Below are 17407 nucleotides of genomic sequence, written 5' to 3' on the forward strand. Positions count from 1 at the left end.
GGCTAGCTTACAGTTTCAGAGGTTTAGTCCATTTTTTTCCTGCCATGACTATGGTGGCATGCAGGCAGATGTGATGCTGCAGAAGGAGCTGAGAGTTCTTCATCTTGATCTAGAGGCAACAGAAGGCCTCCAATAAGGTCATATGGCCTTCAACAAGGCCAAACCTCGTAATAGTGCCTCTCCCTATGGGCCAAACCTCCAGACACATGAGAATGTGGATGCCATACCTATTTAAACTACCGCAGCAAGTGAGCCTAAAAGTCCTTGATGTAAGTAGTCAGTACCTATTGAAATTCATTCCCCTCCTCTGTAACTTGGACATCAGCCCTTTTTTCCTCTCTGCTCTGCCTGCATCTTCTGTTTCTCTTCACATGAGCCATTTTCTTTCCATGTGGTATCCCTTTTATGCTGACTCTCTGAAAACCTCTTAAAATCTAAACAGAACATGTTCTCACACAACTTCACCTCTCAACTGGGGCTGGTTAGTGCAGTCGAGGAATCAGCAATTGGTATTAGGGAAAATTCTGGCAAAAAGGCTCTAAGACATGTTTACAGAGACACAACAGGGGATACAAAACAGTAATAGCCAGTGTCACTCATTCACTCTCAGAAAAGTCCTTATTTTAAAGTGGGCATTCAGAAGTCCTGAGATTCCCTTCTCTTCCTCCTCTGTATCTTCAGTGACCTGCTTGTTGTGATATGTGATTCCTACGGTGGAGATCACACAAATTCTGACTGGAGTTTTATCACTATCAGCAAAGTTCACCCACTGCACCATCTGAGCTGCTGCCTCTGGAGTACTGTACTGTAGTTTCTCATTGCTCACATAGTGGGCAATAATATTGTTCCCATGCACACAGAACTCATTATCACCCTCAAATGTAACCTTATCATAAGGAAATTTGCAGTGAAATTCAGGGGATCATTTGGCTTAGCCAAAATAGAAGGCGGTGATGATGTCAGAGCCCAGCTATACTGAGCATATATGAGGGCCTTGAAGGTCCTATGGTTTTCAAGATATGTACAGAGTCCTAGCCACCATGGTAACTACAAAGAGAAAGACAGTAGAGCTGTTAGTGACACAGAAATTCTTTCAAATTCATGTCCTTTTAAAAAAGTAATTGTTACTTTTATAGATATGTATCTATATGTATATATATCTATATGTGTATTCACAAATACAGAAATCCAACCTTCACAGACTGTGTAATATTACTTGTATGTATGTTTTCAGAGAGGATTATTCTGATACATTCTGATAACTAAGGCTCAGGCATTGCAAGAGGAAGTAAAAGACTCCAAGTTCCAGAGGATCGTAGAGTTTAGTAAAACTGTTATCTTAGAAATCCTATAAATATCAGAAGCTATAGTCATAAAGTCTCAGGGACATGACTTACTAAACATGAGCTGAACAAGGATAACACACATTGCAAACAAGAGCAGGGAAAGCCTAGGAAGTCCTTAGTTCTATACTGGGAATGACAGGCAACCAAGGAGTGCTAGAAGAAGGAAAGATAGTCTTCCCCAGGAAAGAGCACAACAATGGCCTATCCAGTATCCAGGCCAGCCCTGAAATTTTCAATACAAAAAACTCTTTAACTTTTATATAAATATTTATAAATGAAACAATTCACTTCTAAATAATCTTTGAGTCAAAGCAAGATTTAGAAAGCATATAAGAAAAATGAAATAAAAGTACAATATTTAGCACTTTATAAGTTATTGCTAAGGCAATATTTAAGAAGGAATTGAACTCTCTCTCTCTCAATAGATAGATAGATAGAGAGATAGATAGATAGATAGATAGATAGATAGATAGATAGATAGATAGAGAAGAAAAGTCTTAAGTCAATGACAGCTGCATATACATTCACACTAGGATATATACATACATGTGCATACATATATGAATATATATGACTTTATATATGTGTGTGTGTAAATGTGTTTATGTGTATATAACATCATTAATAAAAGAAAAGGATGCCAAGAATTTAATAGGAACCAAAGGGCATGCAAGGGGTTGGAGTGACAGGACATAGAAAGGAGAGGTTTAAGGCGGTCAAAGGCAGATAAGAGAGAAGGAGTGATGTAAGTATACTTCAGTTATAATTTAAAAGAAAAAACTATAAAATAAACACAGATAATTCAAAGTAGAAAAGAGAAATGACTACTATCAGGGCAGAAATCAAAAGGCAGCATCGCACTAGAGAAGAGCAGCAGTTATTTTATACTATAGTCCACAGTTATAAACATCTAGCTAGTCTCATTAGGGGAAAAGGAAGAAAAAACAAATTAGGTATATGAGAAGGTATATGAGAAAAAAAACAAGAGTGGGTATATGAGACGTGACCCTTCTCAGAGATTTCACAGATATTCACAATAAACACAAACAATTTTACTTTAATAAATTCACCAACTTACACGAAAGAATCAATTTCCTTAAAAACAACAAATAAATCAAGAGAGTGGAGAATGTTTGGGTTGTGGGTCTAGGCTTTAATAGATACAGTAGATCAAATATCACAACTCAAAGATAAAGCAGAGGAACCAGACAGCATAATCAACAATTATGAAAATTATAAGAAACATAGGAAATGAACATGCACAAATTATGGGACTCCATAAAAAGACTAAATATTTGATTTATAAACATAGGTGAGGGAGAAGAATCCCAGGTCCACAGCATAGAGCAGATTTTCAACAAGATCACAGAAGAAAACTTCCCCAAACTAAGGAAAGACATGCCTAACCAGATACAAGAATCATACAGAATACTCAATAGACAAGGCCAGAAAAACCCCATGGCAAACTTAGACCATGAGGAATGATAAAAAAAAAAGTCACATAAGGACATTTATTTTTAGGAAAATATACAATGCATATAAATTTAAGTATATAAATATATGAATAACTTAAATGAAATAATACCACTTGGTGTGATAAATGATTTCTGTGGCCTTCCCAGCTTTGAGAAGGCCCTTCCCAACCTTGAGCAGGCTGAACAGACCTTGAGCGCTTGCCACAGTGGACCTTATCGACCTTGGTGGAGTCATCTGCCTTGGTTGCACTTGCAAGTTCCCACAGGAACTTAGAACATTAGACTGCCATGCTGACCCTGCTTGGCAAAACAAAGGATGGGTTCTGTGGGCTTTCCTTACATAAATGCGGTACTGAATATTAATTTTGGAGCCTTGATTAGAACCTTGTCTTGGCTTCATTCTTCTCTTGCCCGCCCCCCCCCCCCCGTCCTCTTTTTCATTTCCAGGCTCCCTTTCAGGTAAACCCAGTTTATCCCTGGCCGCTGGATGGCTACAGCTTTCTCCAAAAAGCAGAGACTGACTATCTAGCAAAACCCAGTGCCTCTGAGTTGTTTGTTAAAGGACTCCAAGAGACTCCTAAAACAAAAGAGGCTACTGCCATTGTTTTTAATTGCCTTCCAGAACCAGAAGTTTGGATCTCATTGCTGGAGACTTCACATAGTTTGTTTGCACACAAGACTTGGAATAATTGAATGGGAATTCACATGGAAGTATCCTTCCTGAGGACTAGCTCTCACACTATCTGAAGGTATTATATAAACAACCAAAGGAAGAAGGTAATTAAAAGTTCTATCCAGCTATACCTTATGAACTGTAATAATGACCAACACAGCAAACAGCACAGCAAAATTAACATGCAACAATGGCAACAATGACGCTTATACCTTGGGAAGGAGGTAAACAACAGCTGTATAATTGGACTTATGACCTATTCAGTTATTACTCCTGTAATTGTAAGCCTAGTCAACTTCTTCTGGCTAGTGAGGTTATGTATCCTAGAGAAGACACTATTGCCATGTCCCTAGACCAGTTAATTCCTAACTGCATTTTAGACACATAAATCCACAGATGAGTGAAGCTTCTCCCCCCTCATCCAAGAAGTTTCTCTTTGCAGTAGATGTAGACTAGCACAGAAAGTCACAACTGTTATTATCTGAGAATAATGTTGTGTGCAGCTTCATTAAATGTACCTACAATATACCCCTTGTAAGGCTTAGGGAATATTATAGAAGAGAAAGTAGAAGGATTGTAAGAGACAGAGGACTAGGAAATTTTCTGCAAAATTCTGTCCTCTATATATTACAGGAGTTGACACTCATGAATTCTTAACAATCTGGTCACTTAAACAAGACTTACATGGTGACATTAGTTGACATGCCACAGGGTTTCACCCTCAAATGAAGCTCTGTAGACAATTAATGGCTGTTAACAGAGGGATAATTAGTTTGTACCAGTGATGAGCTTCAGATGTGTTATCCAATTCCAAATGGTCAGCCTAAACACATGCACACATGAGCATCATTAAATAGACTTAGCACATTTTATTTATATATATGGACACATATGTATGTATATGCTATGTGTTTTTAGAATAATAATTAAAGAAGGAGTCATAAATTTTAGAGGGAGTAGGGATAACATGAGAGGAATTGAGGTGCACAAAGGTGGGGTGATAAAGATGTAATACAGTATTTGTACATTAAATTCTCAAAGGCCAATGAATTAGTTGTAAACCAAAAGGAAAATGAAAACAACAAAAACAAATAAAACTCAAAACTCCAAGAAAACAAGCAACCTAATTAAAAGTAGGTTTTGGAACTAATCAGAGAGTTCCAAAGAAAAGAACTACAAATGGCTACATTTTTTTTTTAAGTAGGATTCTCTTAGTATTCAGAAAGATGCAAATTAAAATTCCTCTAAGGCTTCATCTTTCAAGTCATAATGATTAAGATTAACAAAAACAAGACAACAAATGCTGTTGAACTAGGGAACTGTCACGCACTGTTGAAGGGATAGCAAGTTGGTGATGTCATTATGGAAATCAGTGTGACAATTCTCAAGAACACTAGTACAAGACTCGCTGTAGGAACTAAACTTATTACTTTCTGGGTTTACCCCACAAGGGGTCCCATTTCCTGATTCACACATATACAGCCAACCAAGTTCATAGCAACTCTATTCAGAATAACTAAGAGTTGTAAGGAGCCTCATGTCCAATAATCTTGAAAGCTGACTGACAGAATCTAAACATAGATAAATGTCACATATTCTCTCTGATATGTGGACCTTAACAACAAATGTTATGATTGGCATGTTTAATTTGCAGTATATCTATAGTAGACAAGAAACTAGAAAATAACTGTTGGTAGGGAAGGGAAAGATGAATCCTAAGAAAGGAGAACAGTAGAAACTAGGTGATATGAAGGGGAAAGGAGGAATATTGGTGATAGATACATAGATAGGTAGATAGATAGATAGATAGATAGATAGATAGATAGATAGATAGATAGATAGATAGATAGGTAGGTAGATAGGTCTGGAGATGTATGTGAGGTTAGATTAGAATAGGAGAGGATAACTAACACTAAGGATGTTTTTTAAAGCAATATGGAAATTTTGTAAACTTCTTTTTATTTCCTTTTCACACTTTTTTTTTCATTTTTTTTTCTCACCCACCAACCCACCCACTCCCATCCTCCTGCCCTGGCATTACCCTACACTGGGGCATTGAACACACTCAGGCCCAAGGGACTCTCCTCCCACTGATGCTCAACAAGGCCATCCTCTGCCACATATGTGGCCAGCTCCATGGGTCGCTCCATGTGTATTCTTTGGTTGGCGGTCCAGTCCCTAGGAGCTCCTGGGGGTCTGTTATGTTGACACTGTTGCTCCCTCCATGGGGCTGCAAACCCCCTCAGCTCTTTCAGTCCCTTCTCCAATTCCTCCATCCAGGACTCCCAAGCTCAGTCCAAAGGTTGACTTCGAGCTTCCTCCTCTGTATTTGTCAGGCTCTGGCAGAGCCACTCAAGAGACAGCCAGCCATATCAGGCTTCCATCAGCAAGCACTTCCTGACATCCACAGTGATGTCCAGGTTTGGTGGCTGTTTGATGGATCCCCAGGTGGGGCAATCTCTGGATGGCCTTTCCTTCAGTCTCTACTTCACACTTTGTCTCCATATTTCCTCCTGTGAGTATTTTGTTTGCCCTTCTAAAAAGCACTGAAGCATCCACATTTTGGTCTTCCTTCTTCTTAGGTTTCATATGGTCTATGAATTGAATGTTGGGTATTCTGAACTTTGGGGCTAATATCCACTTATCAGTGAGTACATACCGTGTTTGTTCCTTTGCCACTGAGTCACCTCATTCAGGATGATATTCTCAAGTTCCATCCATTTGCATAAGTATTTCATGAAGTCGTTGTTTTTAATAGCTGAGTAGTATTCCTCTGTGTAAATGTACCACATTTTCAGTATCCATTCCTCTGTCGAGTAGTTTCCAGCATCTGGCTATTGTAAGTATTACTGCTATGAACATAGTGGAGCATGTGTCCTTATTGCATGATATATATATATATATATATATATATATATATATATATACATACACACACATTATATATATATATATATATGTTCCCACCCTGTGTGTGTGTGCATGTGTGTATGTGTGTGTAGTTTAAAGGAGTTTCACGTGGGATTTTGATCAGTTCAGAAGCCATAGATAATCAAAGAAAAACTCACAGAGCAGATGAGTTGTAGATTCTTAACTTCCAATTCAGTGGGATGTTTGTTGTGCTTCCTGAAAGAAACATTCCTCCCTCTGGAACCCATACTTTTAAGCCTAGATAGCATAAATTTACAACAGCAGGAAGGAAAGCGTTTCCTAATGTATCACTGGGGTGACAGTGAGTGGAGCCATTCTTCCCCCCTAAAAAATAACTGATACCAAGAATTGGTTCACGGATTATTGCTGAGGCAGACCACATCATGTTTTGGGGAGGACTGTAGAAAGGTTTTGGAACTTTAGGCTAGACAAACATTGGGTTTTCATAGTTTAATGTGCTATTGTGGGAAATTAGAAGATAATGCTGAGAGCAGTTCAGGTGATAGAGGCCTGGATTGTGACTTTAAGAAGGAAGCAAAGATTTGAAATGTAAATAAAGAAAATATCTAATTAAAAAAGAAGCAAAGACCAGTGCCATTTGTGTGATATTTTGAATTAAAACTGCCAAAGTGAAATCTTGGGGAGGATTAATATTGGTCACCTAAGGCCGTGATTCAAAAACAAAGACCAGCATCATCAAAAGGACAGCCTTCAAACACTGACACCATTGCATACACTAGCAAGATTTTGCTGAGAGGACCCAGATATGGCTGTCTCTTGTGAGGCTATGCTGGGGCCTAGCAAACACAGAAGTGGATGCTCACAGTCAGCTATTGGATGGATCACAGGGCCTCCAATGGAGGAGCAAGAGAAAGTACCCAAGGAGCTAAAGGGGTCTGCAACCCTATAGGTGGAACAACAATATGAACTGACCAGTACCCCGGAGCTCTTGTTTCTAGCTGCATATGTATCAAAAGATGGCCTAGTCGGCCATCAGTGGAAAGAGAGGCCCCTTGGTCTTGCAAACTTTATATGCCTCAGTACAGGGGAACACCAGGGCCAAGAAGTGGGAGGGGGAGGGGAGGGGGGGAAGGGTATGGGGGACTTTTGGGGTAGCATTGGAAATGTAAATGAAGAAAATACCTAATTAAAATAAAGTAAAATAAAAGGAAAAAAAAAAGGAAATTTTTTGGAAGCATTTCTTAGGGCCACAGCACAGAATCGGGTCCAAATGGGTGACAAAGCAGTTCCTTGTGCTGGCAGCCAAGCTTGATACTGTGTAAGAGTACCTACCCTACACTAGTTTTGAAGACATGAGGCAGTCAGGAAGACCAGTATAAGAGACCAGGAAAGGCCACTGATGACACTGCAACCACAGTCAAAATGGAAGCCCCAGGATTAAAATGGTCTGGGAGAAAAACTGAAGCTTGGCACCATGTGGAAGAATCAGAATCTCTGAAGAAAGCCTGGAAGGAGTTATTGGTGAGTGAACAGTGGAGACCACAGTATTTTGGAAATGCCAGTGTCATGGGACAAGCATCAAGGACAGCAGCAGCATTGAAGGGAAGTAAGTCTGGCCTTAGAAGATAAGCTATGAGTGCCAGAGAGGGAAGAAACTAAGGGTAGAGCTGAAGAGTCACGGTGGAGCCTAGATTATAAGTGAATCTCAGATGAAACACAGCGATAGAAATGGCTGTACTCTGGTTTTGTTTTGATTTGAATGTATCAATGCCTGATTCTTCCATTTTGGAATAAGAAAGTATTACTCTTTTTAAAACTATGGACCCACCATTAAAAATCCTTGAAAACTTTGAACTTTGAAAGAGTTTTAGATATTTTAGAGACTGAAGTTTTAGAGTTTGAAAATTTGAAGACTCCAGGACTTTAAAAAGTCAGAGTGACCCAGCCGGAGGACAGTGACCTGCCCTGCAGGGAGCGCCATCTTGGCTCCGGGACTCCGCCGAGCTTAGTCTGTACAGGTCAGAGTGGGGACCACGGGGGCAGACGGCTTCTGGGACAGGCGGGAGCCACAGAGCTGCTGAGGCAGCACCCTTTTGGGGCCGCAGACATCCGGCACCCTCCCAGCCGGAGGACAGTGACCTGCCCTGCAGGGAGCGCCATCCTGGCTCCGGGACTCCGCCGAACTTAGTCTGTACAGGTTAGAGTGAGGACCACAGAGGCAGACAGCTTCTGGGACAGGAGGGAGCCACAGAGCCGCTGAGGCAGCACCCTTTTGGGGCCACAGACTTCCGGCACCCTCCCAGCCGGAGGACAGTGACCTGCCCTGCAGGGAGCACCATCCGCCGAACTTAGTCTGTACAGGTCAGAGTGAGGACCACAGAGGCAGACAGCTTCTGGGACAGGCAGGAGCCACAGAGCCGCTGAGGCAGCACCCTTTTGGGGCCACAGACATCTGGCACCCTCGTAGCTGAAAGACAGTGGTCTGCCCTGCACAGGAGCCCTCTGCCTCAGGAGCAGGGAGCACATCTTGGATCCAGGACTCCACTGAACTTAGGAACTTAGTCTGCACAGCTGAGAGTGTGCACCACAGAAGCCTACAGCTTCTGTGACCTGCCAAAGCAACACAGCATCTGGGAAAGGTCCTGTTTTCCGCCTTCTTCTTCGGCCAGGAGGAGGTCCAAACGCCAGATATCTGTACACCTTCCCTTTAAGAGGAAAGCTTGTCAGCAGGGAGTGCTCTAACCACTGAAACTCAGAGGAGAGAGCCTGTCTCCCAGGTCTGCTGACAGAGGATACTCAGAATCACCAGAAGAAAAACCTCTGAACAGAGACAAATATAACAACTCCAGAGATTACCAGATGGCGAGAGGTAAAGGTAAGAATCTTACTAACAGAAACCAAGACCACTCACCATCATCAGGACCCAGCACTCCCACTTCGCCCAGTCCAGGGCACACCAACACACCTGAAAAGCTAGACCTGGATTTAAAAGCATATCTCATGATGATGGTAGAGGACATCAAGAAGGACTTTAAAGAACTACAGGAGAACATGGCTAAAGAGTTACAAGTCCTTAAAGAAAAACAGGAAAACACAACCAAACTGGTAGAAGTCCTTAAAGAGAAACAGGAAAACACATCCAATCAGATGATTGAAATGAAAAAAAACCATACTAGACCTAAAAAGGGAAGTAGACACAATAAAGAAAACCCAAAATGAGGCAACACTGGAGATAGAAACCCTAGGAAAGAAATCTGGAACCATAGATGCAAGCATCAGCAAGAGAATACAAGAGATGAAAGAGAGAATCTCAGGTGCAGAAGATTCCATAGAGAACATCGGCACAACAATCAAGGAAAATGGAAAATGCAAAAAGATCCTAACTCAAAACATCCAAGAAATACAGGACACAATGAGAAGACCAAACCTACAGATAATAGGAGTGGATGAAAATGAAGATTTTCAACTCAAAGGACCAGCAAACATCTTCAACAAAATTATAGAAGAAAACTTCCCAAATCTAAAGAAAGAGATGCCCATGAACATACAAGAAGCCTACAGAACTCCAAATAGGCTGGACCAGAAAAGAAATACCTCCCGACACATAATAATCAGAACAACAAATGTACTAAATAAAGATAGAATACTAAAAGCAGTAAGAGAAAAAGGCCAAGTAACATATAAAGGCAAGCCTATCAGAATTACACCAGATTTTTCACCAGAGACTATGAAAGCCAGAAGATCCTGGACAGATGTTATACAGACATTAAAAGAACACAAATTCCAGCCCAGGCTACTATACCCAGCCAAACTCTCAATTAACATAGATGGAGAAACCAAAGTATTCCACGACAAAACCAAATTCACACATTATCTCTCCAAGAATCCAGCCATTCAAAGGATAATAACAGAAAAAAAACAATACAAGGACAGGAACCACGCCCTAGAAATAACAATAAGGTAATCCCTCAACAAACCGAAAAGAAGACAGCCACAAGAACAGAATGCCAACTTTAACAACAAAAATAACAGGAAACAACAATTACTTTTCCTTAATATCTCTTAATATCAATGGACTCAACTCCCTGATAAAAAGACATAGACTAACAAACTGGCTACACAAACAAGACCCAACATTTTGCTGCTTACAGGAAACTCATCTCAGAGAAAAAGATAGACACTACCTCAGAATGAAAGGCTGGAAAACAATTTTCCAAGCAAATGGTCTGAAGAAACAAGCTGGAGTAGCCATTCTAATATCAGATAAGATTGACTTCCAACCCAAAGTCATCAAAAAAGACAGGGAGGGACACTTCATACTCATCAAAGGTAAAATCCTCCAAGAGGAACTATCAATCCTGAATATCTATGCTCCAAATACAAAGGCAGCCTCATTCATTAAAGAAACTTTAGTAAAACTCAAAGCACACATTGCACCTCATACAATAATAGTGGGAGACTTCAACACACCACTTTCACCAATGGACAGATCATGGAAACAGAAACTAAACAGGGACACAGTGAAACTAACAGAAGTTATGGATCAAATGGATCTGGCAGATATCTACAGAACATTTTACCCTAAAACAAAAGGATACACCTTCTTCTCAGCACCTCATGGTACCTTCTCCTAAATTGACCACGTAATTGGGCACAAAACAGGACTCAACAGATACAAAAACATTGAAATTGTCCCATGCATCCTATCAGATCACCATGGACAAAGGCTGATCATCAATAACAAAATAAATAATAGAAAGCCAACATTCACGTGGAAACTGAACAACACTCTTCTCAATGATACCTTGGTCAAGGAAGGAATAAAGAAAGAAATCAAGGACTTTTTAGAGTTCAATGAAAATGAAGCCACAACATACCCAAACTTATGGGACGCAATGAAAGCATTTCTAAGAGGAAAACTCATAGCTCTGAGTGCCTCCAAAAAGAAACTAGAAAGAGCACACATTAGCAGCTTGACAACACACCTAAAAGCACTAGAACAAAAGGAAGAAAATTCACCCAAGAGGAGTAGACGGCAGGAAATAATCAAACTCAGGGGCGAAATCAATCAAGTGGAAACAAGAAGAACTATTCAAAGAATCAACCAATCAAGGAGCTGGTTCTTTGAGAAAATCAACAAGATAGATAAACCCTTAGCCAGACTAACTAGAGGGCACAGGGAAAGTATTCTAATTAACAAAATCAGAAATGAAAAAGGAGACATAACAACAGATCCTGAAGACATCCAACACACCATCAGATCCTTCTACCAAAGGCTATACTCAACAAAACTGGAGAACCTGGATGAAATGGAGAAGTTCCTAGACAGATACCAGGTACCAAAGTTGAACCAAGATCAGGTTAATGATCTAAACAACCCTATATCCCCCAAAGAAATAGAAGCAGACATTAAGAGTCTCCCAACCAAAAAAAGCCCAGGACCAGATGGGTTTAGTGCAGAGTTCTATCAGACCTTCAAAGAAGATCTAATCCCAGTTCTTCACAAACTATTCCACAAAATAGAAACAGAAGGTACTCTACCCAACTCAATTTATGAAGCCACAATTACTCTGATACCTAAACCACAAAAAGACCCAACAAAGATAGAAAACTTCAGACCAATATCCCTTATGAATATTGATGCAAAAATCCTCAATAAAGTTCTTGCTAACAGAATCCAAGAACACATCCAAAAAATCATCCATCCTGACCAAGTAGGTTTCATCCCAGGGATGCAGGGATGGTTCAATATATGGAAATCCATCAACGTAATCCAGTATATAAACAAACTCAAAGACAAAAACCACATGGTCATCTCGTTAGATGCAGAAAAAGCATTTGACAAGATCCAACACCCATTCATGATAAAAGTCTTGGAAAGATCAGGAATTCAAGGCCCATACCTAAACATGATAAAAGCAATCTACAGCAAACCAGTAGCCAACATCAAACTAAATGGTGAGAAGCTTGAAGCAATCCCTCTAAAATCAGGGACTAGACAAGGCTGTCCACTTTCTCCATACCTATTCAACATTGTACTTGAAGTCCTAGCCAGAGCAATTCGACAACAAAAGGAGATCAAAGGGATACAAATTGAAAAAGATGAAGTCAAAATATCACTCTTTGCAGATGATATGATAGTATATATAAGTGACCCTAAAAATTCCACCAGAGAACTCCTAAGCCTGATAAACAGCTTCGGTGAAGTAGCTGGATATAAAATTAACTCAAACAAATCAATGGCCTTTCCCTACACAAAGAATAAACAGGCTGAGAAAGAAATTAGGGAAACAACACCCTTCTCAATAGTCACAAATAATATAAAACATCTTGGCGTGACTCTAACTAAGGAAGTGAAAGATCTGTATAATAAAAACTTCAAGTCTCTGAAGAAAGAAATTATAGAAGATCTCAGAAGATGGAAAGATCTCCCATGCTCATGGATTGGCAGGATCAACATTGTAAAAATGGCTATCTTGCCAAAAGCAATCTACAGATTCAATGCAATCCCCATCAAAATTCCAAATGAATTCTTCAACGAATTAGAAAGTGCAATCTGCAAATTCATCTGGAATAACAAAAAACCTAGGATAGCAAAAACTCTTCTCAAGGATAAAAGAACCTCTGGTGGAATCACCATGCCGGACCTAAAGCTCTACTACAGAGCAATTGTGATAAAAACTGCATGGTACTGGTATAGTGACAGACAAATAGACCAATGGAATAGAATTGAAGACCCAGAAATGAGCCCACACATCTACAGTCACTTGATCTTCGACAAGGGAGCTAAAAACATCCAGTGGAAGAAAGACAGCATTTTCAACAAATGGTGCTGGCACAACTGGTTGTTAACGTGTAGAAGAATGCGAATCGATCCATTCCTATCTCCTTGTACTAAGGTCAAGTCTAAGTGGATCAAGGAACTTCATATAAAACCAGAGACACTGAAACTTATAGAGGAGAAAGTGGGGAGGAGCCTTGAAGATATGGGCACAGGGGAAAAATTCCTGAATAGAACAGTAATGGCTTGTGCTGTAAGATCGAGAATTGACAAATGGGACCTCATGAAACTACAAAGCTTCTGCAAGGCTAAAGACACCATCAATAAGACAAAAAAACCACCAACAGATTGGGAAAGGATCTTCACCTATCCTAAATCAGACAAGGGACTAATATCCAATATATATAAAGAACTCAAGAAGGTGGACTCCAGAAAGTCAAATAACCCCATTAAAAAATGGGGCTCAGAACTGAACAAAGAATTCTCACCTGAGGAATACCGAATGGCAGAGAAGCACTTGAAAAAATGTTCAACATCCTTAATCATCAGGGAAATGCAAATCAAAACAACCCTGAGATTCCACCTCACACCAGTCAGAATGGCTAAGATCAAAAATTCAGGTGACAGCAGATGCTGGCGAGGATGTGGAGAAAGAGGAACACTTCTCCATTGATGGTGGGATTGCAAGCTTGTACAACCACTCTGGAAATCAGTCTGGCGGTTCCTCAGAAAATTGGACATAGTACTACCGGAGGATCCAGCAATACCTCTTCTGGGCATATATCCAGAAGATGTCCCAACCGGTAAGAAGGACACATGCTCCACTATGTTCATAGCAGCCCTATTTATAATAGCCAGAAGCTGGAAAGAACCCAGATGTCCCTCAACAGAGGAATGGATACAGAAATTATGGTACATTTACACAATGTAGTACTACTCAGCTATTAAAAAGAATGAATTTATGAAATTCCTAGCCAAATGGATGGACCTGGAGGGCATCATCTTGAGTGAGGTAACACAATCACAAAGGAACTCACACAATATGTATTCACTGATAAGTGGATATTAGCCCAAAACTTAGGATACCTAAGATATAAGATACAATTTGCTAAACGCATGAAACTCAAGAAGAATGAAGACCAAAATGTGGACACTGTGCCCCTTCTTAGAATTGGGAACAAAACACCCAGGGAAGGAGTTACAGAGACAAAGTTCGGAGCTGTGATGAAAGGATGGACCATCTAGAGACTGCCGTATCCAGGGATCCATCCCATAATCAGCTTCTAAACGCTGACACCATTGCATACACTAGCAAGATTTTGCTGAAAGGACCCAAAGATAGCTGTCTCTTGTGAGACTATGCAGGGGCCTAGCAAACACAGGAGTGGATGCTCACAGTCAGCTATTGGATGGATCACAGGGCTCCCAATGGAGAAGCTAGAGAAAGTACCCAAGGAGCTAAAGGGATCTGCAACCCTATAGTTGGAACAACATGATGAACTAACCAGTACCCCGGAGCTCTTGTCTCTAGCTGCATATGTATCGAAAGATGGCCTAGTTGGCCATCACTGGAAAGAGAGGCCCATTGGACTTGCAAACTTTATATGCCCCAATATAGGGGAATGCCAGGGCCAAAAGAATGGGAATGGGAGGGTAGGGAAGTGGGGGGCGGTATGGGGGACTTTTGGGATAGCATTGGAAATGTAATTGAGGAAAATATGTAATAAAAAAAAAAACAGTGGAAAAAAAAAAAGTCAGAGTGAGCCGGAGGACAGTGGTCTGCCCTGCACGGGAGCGCCATCTTGGCTCCGGGACTCCACCGAACTTAGGAACTTAGTCTGCACTGGTGAGAGTGTGCACCACAGAGGCAGAAAGCTTCTGGGACAGGCAGGAGTCACAGAGCTGCTGAGGCAGCACCCTTTTGGGGCCGCAGACATCCGGCACCCTCCCAACGGGAAGACAGTGGTCTGCCCTGCACCGGAGCCCTCTGCCTCAGGAGCAGGAAGTGCTATCTTAGATCCAGGACTCCGCCGAACTTAGGAACTTAGTCTGCACAGGTGAGAGTGTGCACCACAGAAGCTGACAGCTTCTGTGACCTGCAAAAGCAACACAGCATCTGGGAAAGGTCCTGTTTTGGGCCTTCTTCTTCGGCCAAGAGGAGGTCCAAACACCAGATATCTGTACACCTTCCCTTTAAGAGGAGAGCTTGTCAGCAGAGAGTGCTCTAACCACTGAAACTCAGAGGAGAGAGCCTGTCTCCCAGGTCTGCTGATAGACGGTAATCAGAATCACCAGAAGAACAATCTCTAAACAGAGACAACTATAACAACTCCAGAGATTACCAGATGGCGAGAGGTAAACATAAGAATCTTACTAACAGAAACCAAGACCACCTACCATCATCAGAACCCAGCACTCCCACTTCGCCCAGTCCAGGGCACCCCAACACACCTGAAAAGCTAGACCTGGATTTAAAAGCATATCTCATGATGATGGTAGAGGACATCAAGAAGGACTTTAATAACTCACTTAAAGAATTACAGGAGAACATGGCTAAAGAGTTACAAGTCCTTAAAGAAAAACAGGATAACACAATCAAACAGGTAGAAGTCCTTAAAGAAAAACAGAAAAACGCATCCAAACAGATGATGGAAATGAACAAAACCATACTAGACCTAAAAAGGGAAGTAGACACAATAAAGAAAACCCAAAATGAGGCAACACTGGAGATAGAAACCCTAGGAAAGAAATCTGGAAACATAGATGCGAGCATCAGCAACAGAATACAAGAGATGGAAGAGAGAATCTCAGGTGCAGAAGATTCCATAGAGAACATCGGCACAACAATCAAGGAAAATGTAAAATGCAAAAAGATCCTAACTCAAAACATCCAGGAAATACAGGACACAATGAGAAGACCAAACCTACGGATAATAGGAGTGGATGAGAATGAAGATTTTCAACTCAAAGGACCAGCAAACATCTTCAACAAAATTATAGAAGAAAACCTCCCAAATCTAAAGAAAGAGATGCCCATGAACATACAAGAAGCCTACAGAACTCCAAATAGACTGGACCAGAAAAGAAATACCTCCCGACACATAATAATCAGAACAACAAATGCACTAAATAAAGATGGAATACTAAAAGCAGTAAGAGAAAAAGGCCAAGTAACATATAAAGGCAAGCCTATCAGAATTACACCAGATTTTTCACCAGAGACTATGAAAGCCAGAAGATCCTGGACAGATGTTATACAGAAACTAAGAGAACACAAATTACAGCCCACGCTACTATACGCAGCCAAACTCTCAATTAACATAGATGGAGAAACCAAAGTATTCCACGACAAAACCAAATTCACACATTATCTCTCCACGAATCCAGCCCTTCAACGGATAATAACAGAAAAAAAACAATACAAGGACAGGAACCACGCCCTAGAAACAACAAGAAGGTAATCCCTCAACAAACCTAAAAGAAAACAGCCACAAGAACAGAATGCCAACTTTAACAACAAAAATAACAGGAAACAACAATTACTTTTCCTTAATATCTCTTAATATCAATGGACTCAACTCCCTGATAAAAAGACATAGACTAACAAACTGGCTACACAAACAAGACCCAACATTTTGCTGCTTACAGGAAACTCATCTCAGAGAAAAAGATAGACACTACCTCAGAATGAAAGGCTGGAAAACAATTTTCCAAGCAAATGGTCTGAAGAAACAAGCTGGAGTAGCCATTCTAATATCAGATAAGATTGACTTCCAACCCAAAGTCATCAAAAAAGACAGGGAGGGGCACTTCATACTCATCAAAGATAAAATCCTCCAAGAGGAACTATCAATCCTGAATATCTATGCTCCAAATACAAAGGCAGCCTCATTCATTAAAGAAACTTTAGTAAATCTCAAAGCACACATTGCACCTCATACAATAATAGTGGGAGACTTCAACACACCGCTTTCACCAATGGACAGTTCATGGAAACAGAAACTAAACAGGGACACAGTGAAACTAACAGAAGTTATGAATCAAATGGATCTGGCAGATATCTACAAAACATTCTATCCTAAAACAAAAGGATATACCTTCTTCTCAGCACCTCATGGTACCTTCTCCAAAAATGACCACATAATTGGTCACAAAACAGGCCTCAACAGATACAAAAACATTGAAATTGTCCTATGCATCCTATCAGATCACCATGGACTAAGGCTGATCTTCAATAACA

The 17407-nt window shown here is 40.6% G+C and overlaps 1 pseudogene; it reads right to left on the bottom strand.

Moving 5' to 3' along the window:
• Positions 1-321: 321 nt before the first annotated feature.
• Positions 322-1072, bottom strand: LOC110308451 (elongation factor 1-gamma pseudogene; annotated as a pseudogene).
• Positions 1073-17407: the final 16335 nt, after the last annotated feature.

The sequence above is a fragment of the Mus caroli genome, unplaced genomic scaffold, assembly GCF_978045245.1.
Source record: "Mus caroli unplaced genomic scaffold, Mus_caroli_1 scaffold_15, whole genome shotgun sequence".
Lineage (NCBI taxonomy): Eukaryota > Metazoa > Chordata > Mammalia > Rodentia > Muridae > Mus > Mus caroli.